Raw genomic sequence first — 9,809 nt, 5'->3', positions numbered from 1 at the left:
CTGCAGCTTGAGGTCTTCAAACCACAATTTTGAGGATTTCAATAACTCAGTCATGGGTTAGGGGTTGTTATAAAAGTGGATGGGTAGGGTTCTGTGGCCTGCCTTGTGCAGGAGGTCAGACTAGATGATCATATTGGTCCCTTCTGACCTATGAGTCTATGAGATCATTTAAGCTGAATGGGAACCGGCTCCCAATCAGAAAAATGTATCTGTTTGGTTTGCATTACTCCATTATTGAGCCAGGCCCATTGATCCCACCACGTCCACCCTCCCCTACCTAGCAACGACTCCAGCCTGACGAATGACTGGTTAGCAATGGTCGCTACATAATGCTTCCAAGGAAGGCAAAACATCCGTCACCCTGGTGGCCAACTTCTTCCTGCCTGCAGCTGGTGAACGGCTTCTGGCTTGATGCTGTATCTAAGGAGATGGTGGAATTCCACCATCTATGGTGGAACCCTTCCCCACTCTTCCTCCAGAGGCTGCAGAATCTGCCCTGCCACCGGAAACACTTGTCTGTGTCCTATTCATATGGTCCCAAAGAGCCAGCTTTTTGCCTTTGAAATACCTCTGGTAGCAGCAAATGTAGGTCAATCTAGAAGGAGAGACCACAGTGTTGTGGAGCCCCAACCTTCCCTTCTTTCTCAGTGGGATCCCAGAAGGTTCTGTGAATTGCAACCACATCTTTGGACTTAAACCCTAATGGCACGCCACATCCTCAGGAAATGCTTTGCAAGCATTGATCCTCATGACAACCTAGTGACGGTCCATGTTGTTATCCCCATTTAAGGGACAGAGCAACTGAGACACAGATTGGTGCAAATCTATCCCGGGAGTTGGTGGCAAGGATGGGATCAGAATGGCGGAACTCCTGGACAATGGACATGTTTAAAATACCCTGTTGTTTAAAAAATAAATGATGGACTAAGTCATAGGGAAGGGCTTAAGTTTCTGTTTGCACTCAGTCCCCATCTGTCCCTCCGTGCACAGACATACAAAGGGAACACAATGTCCAGCTTTTAGAATTCTGTCTTGATTGGAGGATTAGTGCTTCTAATCTCCCACTCATCTGCTTCTTTTGTTATTGAGAAAGATATTAAGGGCCTGGGCTGGTAAATTACTGTGTCTCCCTCATTGTGGTGGTGGTGTTGGGGAGACTGTGGTCTTCCAACTCCACTTGAAGGATTTAGTCCCAGATCCTGTACAGTTTGGATTTACAAGTTGTGTCAGTGTTGCATGTCTGGTTCCCCCTTCAGTACCTTTGTTTTCAGGTGTAGATGGTGGGAAGTCATCTCAGCATTGAAAATCCACTTGTGACTGGAAGTTAGCCAGTGGAACTGAAGCTCCAGGACTGGCTCCCATGTTGCGTTTGGCACACTGAAGCCATTGGGCTGCTTTTTAGGATCTGCCTCTGTGAGATGTTGGAGGCTCTGTGCAGGTTGAAGAGCACGCAGCATCTTGCAGGCTCAGGCCTTTGTGCTGCAGAAATTCTGAAGGGAGAACACGGCTAGCTTAGCTGCCGCTTTTGCATTGGATTTTCAATGGCTCAGCAACCACCACTTGGGCCAGATTCTCTAAGGCGCTCAGTCCCCAGCAGCGCCCAGCATCTGAAAACTTCAGCACTTAGCACACTGAGCTCCTTAGACAATCTGGCCACTTATGTAAGAGCCTAAATGGGTGCTGAGCTCTTTTTGAAAGTCTGGCTCCAAGCGCTCTTGTCCTTCAGCTGGTACCAGTGCCTGCTATTTGGTAACTCTGTCAGGTGAGTTTGGCATTGGTACAAGCAGCTTGAAGGGGCCATGCCAACGGGGCAGTGGGGACTGATGCACCCTACCCAATCAAAATCATTGCCCTTATGCTCCAGATCCCTGTGCTGGAGCCGTGGGAACCTCCACAGTAACAAACACTTGGGCTGACAACTGAACCTCTCCGGCAAATGTGGGCATCAGGATGTGTTTGTTGAGTCTGAACCGTTGCTAGCTTCATTCTTTTGGGTCAATAAGCTGTGTTTCCTAACCTCCTTGGGAGGGTTTCGTTCTTCTGTCTCTCTCTGTTTGTTCTCAGTTGTCAGTGCTGCTGCTTTCCTGCTCCCACCAGATTCTGCTGTTGAATATGGGAGGAAAACGTGGAGCTGTGACTTGGCTCTTGGCCAGCGTGCTGCACTGTGTGCTGAGAAGCAGTTCCTGCTTTCTGGCGCTGGAAGCAGTGAGGTGAGGAGATGGCTATGGGGCATGTACTTGTCATTCTGCCTGGCTTGTGAGGTGTGACCGGAATCCATAAACTGCAGCAACTTCTGGCGGTGCATAGTCATCCAGCCTGAACACTAGCTGGTGCTGAATCCCCTCTGCTCCCATGGGAGTCCAAAGCCAAACTACCACTGGTGTCAGTGGCAGCCAGATCAGGCCGTCTTAGGGGAATGCAGCTCCTCCACCCACCGCAATCAGCAATGCGGGAATCCTCTCCTCTGGCCACTGGGGGAAATGGCTCTGGCAAGGGGGTTTCAAAGAAGCCTCAAGGAGTTAGGCACTCACCCCCTGGTAAATTTCAGCTGGATTTGGGAGGCAAACTCCCTTCAGCCCCTTAAGAAAGCTCAACCTTTGTCACTGTCAGGGTTCAACTTGTGGGCAACACAAGACCAGGCACAGCTGGGATTGGAGAGCGAGTACAGGTCTTTGCAGAGATTCCTCTCCTGCTCATGGGTACACAGGTGGGGTCAAGAACAGTGCCACATATCTGGGGGGAGTAAAATCCCTGCAGGACTTCTCAGAGTCAGGCCGGAGTGATGCTGCCCAGCTGGGATGTCATTAAGTACAGCTGAGCTCAGTGAAGATCAGAACCACCTAAAAGATTGGGGGAAGGGGTGGAGGAGCTGCTGCCTAGAAGCTTGTGCACTGTGTTTGCTATTGAAGCATTTATACCCCATGCAGGGAGTGTGACCAGAGGCAGTGCTGGGGGATAGTTTATTGGTGTTCTTTTGACTGTAGAAACAAAACTTGAAACCCCAGAAAGGGGGCTGCTTAACTGGGGTCTCCTGGGATCTTTCCCTCTGGCTGCGCAGGCTATGGCTCTTCCTCAACTTCAACCTCTACTAATGGCAAAATGCTCCAATCTTGTCCCTTTGGAGTGTCTCGGGGAGCAGGTGCTGCTGCCAGCTCCTGCAGCCCGTCTTTCCCAAGGGCTCTGGGCACGGCCAGGATCCTCAGAGGCACCATGAGGGCTATTCACAAAGTCTCTTGTATTCCTTGCATGACAGATCAAAGGCACCAGAACAATGAAGTTCCCGAGCAAATCCTCCATACCGATGCATTTGGTGATGTCTTCTACTCCACTTGCGATCACAAGAACATGGACAGAGAGATCGGCTTCAGGTGCATCTCCCCCCGGCCACAGGGAGAGGTAAAGGGGACTGGCCCAGTGCACGTACCCCAGTGACGTGTAAGGTGCCATTAAACATGCATGGAGCATGAAAAGCCTGTTTCTCTTCATGCTGCCCGTCACTTCATTTGCAGCATTGACATTTTGGCTCCTTGGCCCCTCTTTGTCTCGCTCACCCGCCCACACCTGCAGAGATGGGCTGGCTCAGCCTCTTGGGGTTGTGCTTTTGCTGAAAGAAGAAGAGAAGCAGGCTTCTCATACTCCATGAGTGTTCCACGGCACCTCACTTGTCACTGAGGTGCACCCACTCCACAGTGCATATAACCCCTCCAGCATTCTGAGCTCAGGGGCAGCCCTGGGACCCAAGGAGAAGAGGGGAATTGTTGGCCAGGGTGAAGAAACCAACCCAACAATCTCCCTCCTCCAAAAGGCACCTTCAGCGTTCACCTGGCACGGCTAAAAGGGACCTGGCCTGGTGTTTCCACAGGGGTGGCACTCCATACTCATGGCCTTCTTTAGCTCCTTGCTGCACTGTCAGCGTTGGGTCTGTGCCCAGTTTCTTGTGTGTGACTTGAGATCTCACTAATCCCGAGGGGAGGAAATTCTGCATTGTCTTCTGGCACAGGGCCATGGGCCTGGGCTTGGCAGCTGTTTGGTTAGAGCAAATGCCCTAAGGCCCAGAGTGTGCATGGGGGGAGCACCGCAGGGGGAGCAGTTCCTCCTGATCTGTGCAAGAGGCTCCCGCTGCTCTTTGTCAGGGCTTGTCGAAGGGGAAGCAACCCCCAAGTTGTCACCGGGCTACATTTGAGAGCAACCTGGGAGTCACTCTCTGCCACTGACATCACAGCGTGGGTCGCTCCAGCGCTGCTGGAAGGGGACAGACCAGGAGACTGAATCCCTCGGCACCATGGGACAGTTCCAGCACAGGCAACTGCAGTGCAAGCTCCCACCCCACTCTTCCTTCCCCCTGCCCCTTGCTAATATGACCTATCCTTAATCCGAAGGCACCCTTCTGGTGCGAGATCAGTCTCCCTGGCCCCTTCTGTCCTCAGGGATCCCAGCCATGCCTCGGTGTTTGGGATGCGGGCATGTGCTCTTTGGAACTGGATTTCACATCACGCAGGCTGCTGAGAGCGAGCAGACGGCGGTGGAAAATTCCAGTCGCTACTGACCTGGGACGAATTTGACATACTGAACATTGAATCCAGCCAATACATCCTAGGCCCAATCCCTTGAGGCAGAACATTCGGGATTGTCACTTACTCAGAAACACGTTACCCAGGACTGTGTTGTTTATTTCCTCCTTCATCCCCATGATCCCAAAGTGCATGCAGGTCTCTGTACTGTTGTTTGGGAGGGTAGGTTTAAACATACCAGCAAGGTATTAATTGGGGCGGGGGATTGTATTGTTTTCCAAACTGACCTGTAAATTAAGAATGAATTTGATGTCTTCAAACATTGTTTACCTGAACTCTGCCTGCAAGTTACTAAGAGAGATTACACTGTACTGTATTAATAACCCTCGAGCTGTTCAAGTCACTGGCTAAGCACTTATTTATAACCGGGATGCTACCTGTGCTATTTTTAACCTTCTCTCTGTAGGGAACTAGGTTTAAATGTAGCATGTGGCCGCTTTTAACAGCCCCGGTAGCTTACGCTGCGCTGAGGAGGTATTGATAGGCTGCAAGCTGTTGGTTACCAGTAACAGACAACACAACACGGTGGTGTTAAATCTGAATCATTAGCAGAGTTGCTGGACAGGCCTATGCTATGTAATCACATGGCTGAATGAAACAGTCACAAAATGACAGTTCTTTGTTTATGAACCTGATGAGAGCTGGCATTGTGGGGAGAATCGAGGGGTTGTGTTTCCTAGCAACAGCTGACCCCTCCCACCCAAAGACAGAGGGGGAATAATCCTTGATGGGGGGCATCATGAATGTTAGAGCAGGGAAAAATCCCCCTTGCAGAACTTCTTCTTAGAGCTGGGAGTGCCTTCTAGTCCTTGGCCAGTAGGCCAGGGCCCTGCCCTAGCTATGCCTTTGGTTAGACCACATACTGGCACAGCCATTGCCCCGCAATCCCTCTCTGACTGCGGCTTGTTACATTCACTTGCTGCGTCTTGTTTTTAACTGAACTGAGAGCGCTTTGGGGCAGGGACCATGTCCTCCTCTGGGTGGTGGAGGTGCCCATCCTGGCTTCTGGGTGCTAGACAGTACATAGTGCTCCCTCAGGGAACGCAAGAGCAGTGTTGGGGAATCCCAGAGCAGGAAGTGGCTGAGCCTATCACCCCTTCTCAGGGGTGGGTGACTGAGGCCACATGCCATGCTGTGACACTGTTTGATCCCCTATTAGAAACTGAAGAATGGTCCTTTCCCCTTTCTAGCACCGTTCAGCGTCACAGGTAGGCGTGCGCGGAGCTCTGCAGTCCTGCTGGGAGGTAGGTGTTATCCCACAGTTCACAGATGGGGAAATGCGGGGTAGACTCTTTCCAAGGGTTTGTGCATCACCTAGCACGGTGGGGTCCTGGTCCAGGAATGGGGCTAGTAGGTGCTACCACAGGACACGCAATAAATAACTGTTAATGTCTCAGAATTAGAACGGAGGAGACCTGTCTCCCACTGCGTTAGCCAGAACTGTCTGCCGATTATCTGTCAGTGTGTTGCTGGAAGAGCAGGGCTCGGGTCCTTGGCCAGGGGGTTAGCGAATGTTTTGCTCAAAGCTGGGGGGAAGGGAAGTCCCCTTCTGTGTGTTGCACATGCTGGAACAGAAGCCCTGGGAGATTAACCCTGCAGGCTCCAGCGACTCCTGGGCAGTATGTCTCCTCCTTGCCCAAACCTTCCTGATTAAATCATCTTGAGGTAATTCTGCGTGTCATTGAGACAGATTAACGGGTGACCTTCTTCTCCCAGAACGGGATTGGAAGCTGACGCCGAGCTCCCTTACCCTGCACGCTGCGAGAGGATTTGCATCCAGAACTGATGGGAAGATGCATGGAGGCGGATGGGATTCCAAACCCTAGGCTGGCCCCAGCCCAGTGACGAGGCTCTGGATTGCGTCGGGAAGGTCGGTGGGAGAGTTGGCTGGAAGGAGAGGGGTTGCACACCTTGGGCTCACCTGTTCCTGCCCTGGCAGGGCACTCAGTTGGAAAGATGAGGTAGGTGCATTGCTTCCTAGGAAGTCTGCAGGCTGTGGGCTCTGAGCTGCTATTGCACGGTTACCATAGGGGTCCTCTTGGCTAACACCAATCTGAAGGGATTTGTCCCAATGAGAAGGTGTCAGAACAAATGACTGAGCCGACCTCTGTTAGGAAAACTTGCGCAGATCTGTAACATGAGTTTGTTCTGCAATGGGAGTCTGGGGAAGGGAGCTGCACAAAGCATTTGGGATGCTAACTGTTGGCCAGAGGAAGATAATGCATGGAAGTGGGGTCCGCTAGGCAAGACAGAGTGGTTTGCATGACCCTGTGCAGCAGGGATGTTGTTAAGCCGACGGCATCACCGTGGGAGACACTTACACAGAAGGCTTGTCAGATGCCAGTCTCTCCAGTGTCAGTCAGTCTGGCCTCTCTGCATTGCCGGAGGGAACGTGGATTGTCTCTAATTGATGGGCAGCTAGACTAACCTGCAGCTGGCTGCTGCCTGGAGGGAGATCAGAGGGAGGGTCATTTATCTGAACCCCACCCCTGCAATCTGGGGCCCAAACTGCCCTAACTCAAAACCACATTGAGGAACAAAACCAAAAATTCCCCCATCCAGCCATTTCCACCTGCAGCACTGAGTCCCTTGACTGTCTGAGTGACCAGTGAGTGCCTGGCTTCCGTGGGGTGCAGTGCAGTGCAGCGCTTTGAAGTTTCAAGTGTAGTCATACCTCTACTGTCTAACTAGACTAATGGAGGCAGGGGAAACAGAGGCACAGAGAGGTGAAGTGATAGGTCCAAGATCACACAGTCAGTCAGTGGCAGGATTAGAGGTGAGGTCTCCTGCCTCCCAGTCCAGTGCTCTGTCCACTAGGCCATGCTGCTTTCTCTGACAGCCCTAGAGGCGAATTTTCTACAAGAAAATTACCTCCCTGGCAGTGCAGGCTGTTGCCACTCTGACCCCTAGAGCGCGACCTTTCCAAGCAGGAGAGGCACATTTCCAAGTGTGTGTGCGCCACACTTGCACATGTCTGTTCTCCACTGGCCACTGCGGCCTGGAAGAGGAGAATAGTTAAGGCTGATAATTATTTCTGAGGTAAACTACCCATCCCAAAGCCTGAGAGACTTCCTCTGACTCATGTTCAGAGATGGGCAAACAGTGAGAGAGAGAGGACGCGGGGCATTTGTTGGCCATGTCTTTCACATCAGGACCTTGCTTATTAAGCCATGCCTTTTGCTGTTTTACCTGTACCCGGCCCTGTCTAGCATGGTTTGCGTGTCAGTGCCCATCACTGCAGGATGGGAGTGCTCTGCTTTGATGCCTACAAACATCAGGTGAATTAGTTTATTGACTAGAATCAAAGCAGGGCAAACCCTGGACCAAACTACCCACTGCCAGACTCTGCCCACTCTCCGCCTCCCACAGACCTGAGAGCAGCTCCTGGGGAAGGCCGGCTTGCCTTGGCGGGACGCAGTAAGCACCCAGGGAGGCAGTCACCTCCTGCTTTGATAGCTTGTGCAATGCTGTTACGTCACATAATTGGCTTAGCCATCTAGTATTGCACTGAAATTTCCCAGCCTCTCTCCCCAAACTCTGTGCCCCAGCCCGGCCTTAAATCCGTTATCTTAACACACTTTGCTGGCGAGGGGCAGATCCCCAACACAAGGTAGAGAGCCAGACCCAAGTCCCCAGAGCCACCTGGGGGCCAGACTGTCATGTCTGTTCTTCGGTGCCTTTGAACTGAGGCTTCCCTGGCAGTGCTGCTGATAGGATGGAGCCCTGAAGAGCTAACAATGGGGGATTTGCGGGTCCTGGGGAGGTGGTTGGCCCTGGCCTTTGATGAATGTTTGCCAGGCACAGCTTGGGGGTTGCCAGTAGAGTTCCACACAGCCCTACCCCTAGTCCTGCAGATCTGGAGGGGGGATGTCAGAAACCAGGAGGATTGGGAGGGACTTGAAACACCAATATGCTTGACAATTAGCAAATGTTTGGAAACACTATGTAGAGAGAGCTCTGCTGGGTCCGTGGTGGCATTCCTGTTAAGTGCTAAGTGTTTTTATTGCTAATAGCAGTAACTATCATTCTTTTATGATTTGTACTAAGGTAGCAAATAGAGGCCCTGATCATGGATGGGATCCCCACTGAATATGACGAATCACTTAGTTTTTCTGTATCTCAGTTTCCTATGGCTAAAATGGGGATAAAAGCATTTCTCTCCCTCGCAGTGGTGTGGAAAGGTTGTGAAGTGCTCAGATGCCACAGGAATTGGTGCTGTATGTGAACCATAGACAGACAGAGGAGGATGAGAACCACTCTGCTACTCTTGTTAGATAGATCTGGATGTAAAATAGTTCTACCCACTGGTTCTAACAAACGCGCTTTTGTAGATGGCAGGCTTCCAGGTGGGAGGAAATGTAAGCAAACCCTGCCGTTCTCACCCGGAACCAAGCCCCAAAGTCATTGTGAGCTGCCCGCTGTGACATTTGTCTTGCTGTCCTTGGTGCTCTTTGTATTTCTAAGTAGCAGTTTGGGCTGCGTCCAGCTTCCCTTTCTATGAAAACCTCTGTTAAAATAAACACAAACTTTTGGGAGTGATCTCAGGACAAAGCGCTGTGGCTCCATTGACGTCACTGATGCTGGCAAAGGATTTAGAGATCTATCAATGAAAGCCTTCTTTTTCTTAACCTGTGGCTTTGGGCAAATAGTGAGGCTGTCATTAGTGAATGGCCTGTCCCTTGTTTTTCCTCCACTGAAGCAATCATGCAGAATGACGAGCTCAGGGGACTGATTTGCTGGGGATTTATGTCTTGCTTTGTTAATCCACCTCCAACCCCCATGTTGTGCCCCCCCCCTTGTGTCTGGGTCTTGCTCAAGGTGCTGCTTGTGTGGCAATGAAAAGTTGGTAGTTCATCTGGGGCTTGGCTTACCCCCTCAGAGTTCAGCACAGATGCTCTGTGTTATTAATACTGGGCAGCAGCACGAGGGGTGAAGTACTGGTGAATTTCATTGAGGCCTTTTGGGGTGCTTTAGCTCTGCAGCCTTAGCACATGTGCAGAGGAAGATGAGGGGGACATGTCAGGGCTCCCCAGTCACAGAGACTGGACCCAAAGACTGGTGCTAGGGTAAGGCCCAGGGTAACATTTGCGAAAAGGAACTAAGGGACTGAGGCACATAAATCCAATTTGCAAAAGAGAGTTGGGCACCTGTGTTGACACGGCAAAAAATGACGCACAGCAACAAGTTTCAGAGCCCGGGTCAACTGACTCAGACTTGCAGGGCTTGTGTTAGGGGGCT

This window comes from Chelonoidis abingdonii, chromosome 18 (genome assembly GCF_003597395.2).
Source record: "Chelonoidis abingdonii isolate Lonesome George chromosome 18, CheloAbing_2.0, whole genome shotgun sequence".
Classification (NCBI taxonomy): domain Eukaryota; kingdom Metazoa; phylum Chordata; order Testudines; family Testudinidae; genus Chelonoidis; species Chelonoidis abingdonii.
Note: the sequence above shows the minus strand (reverse complement) of the source record.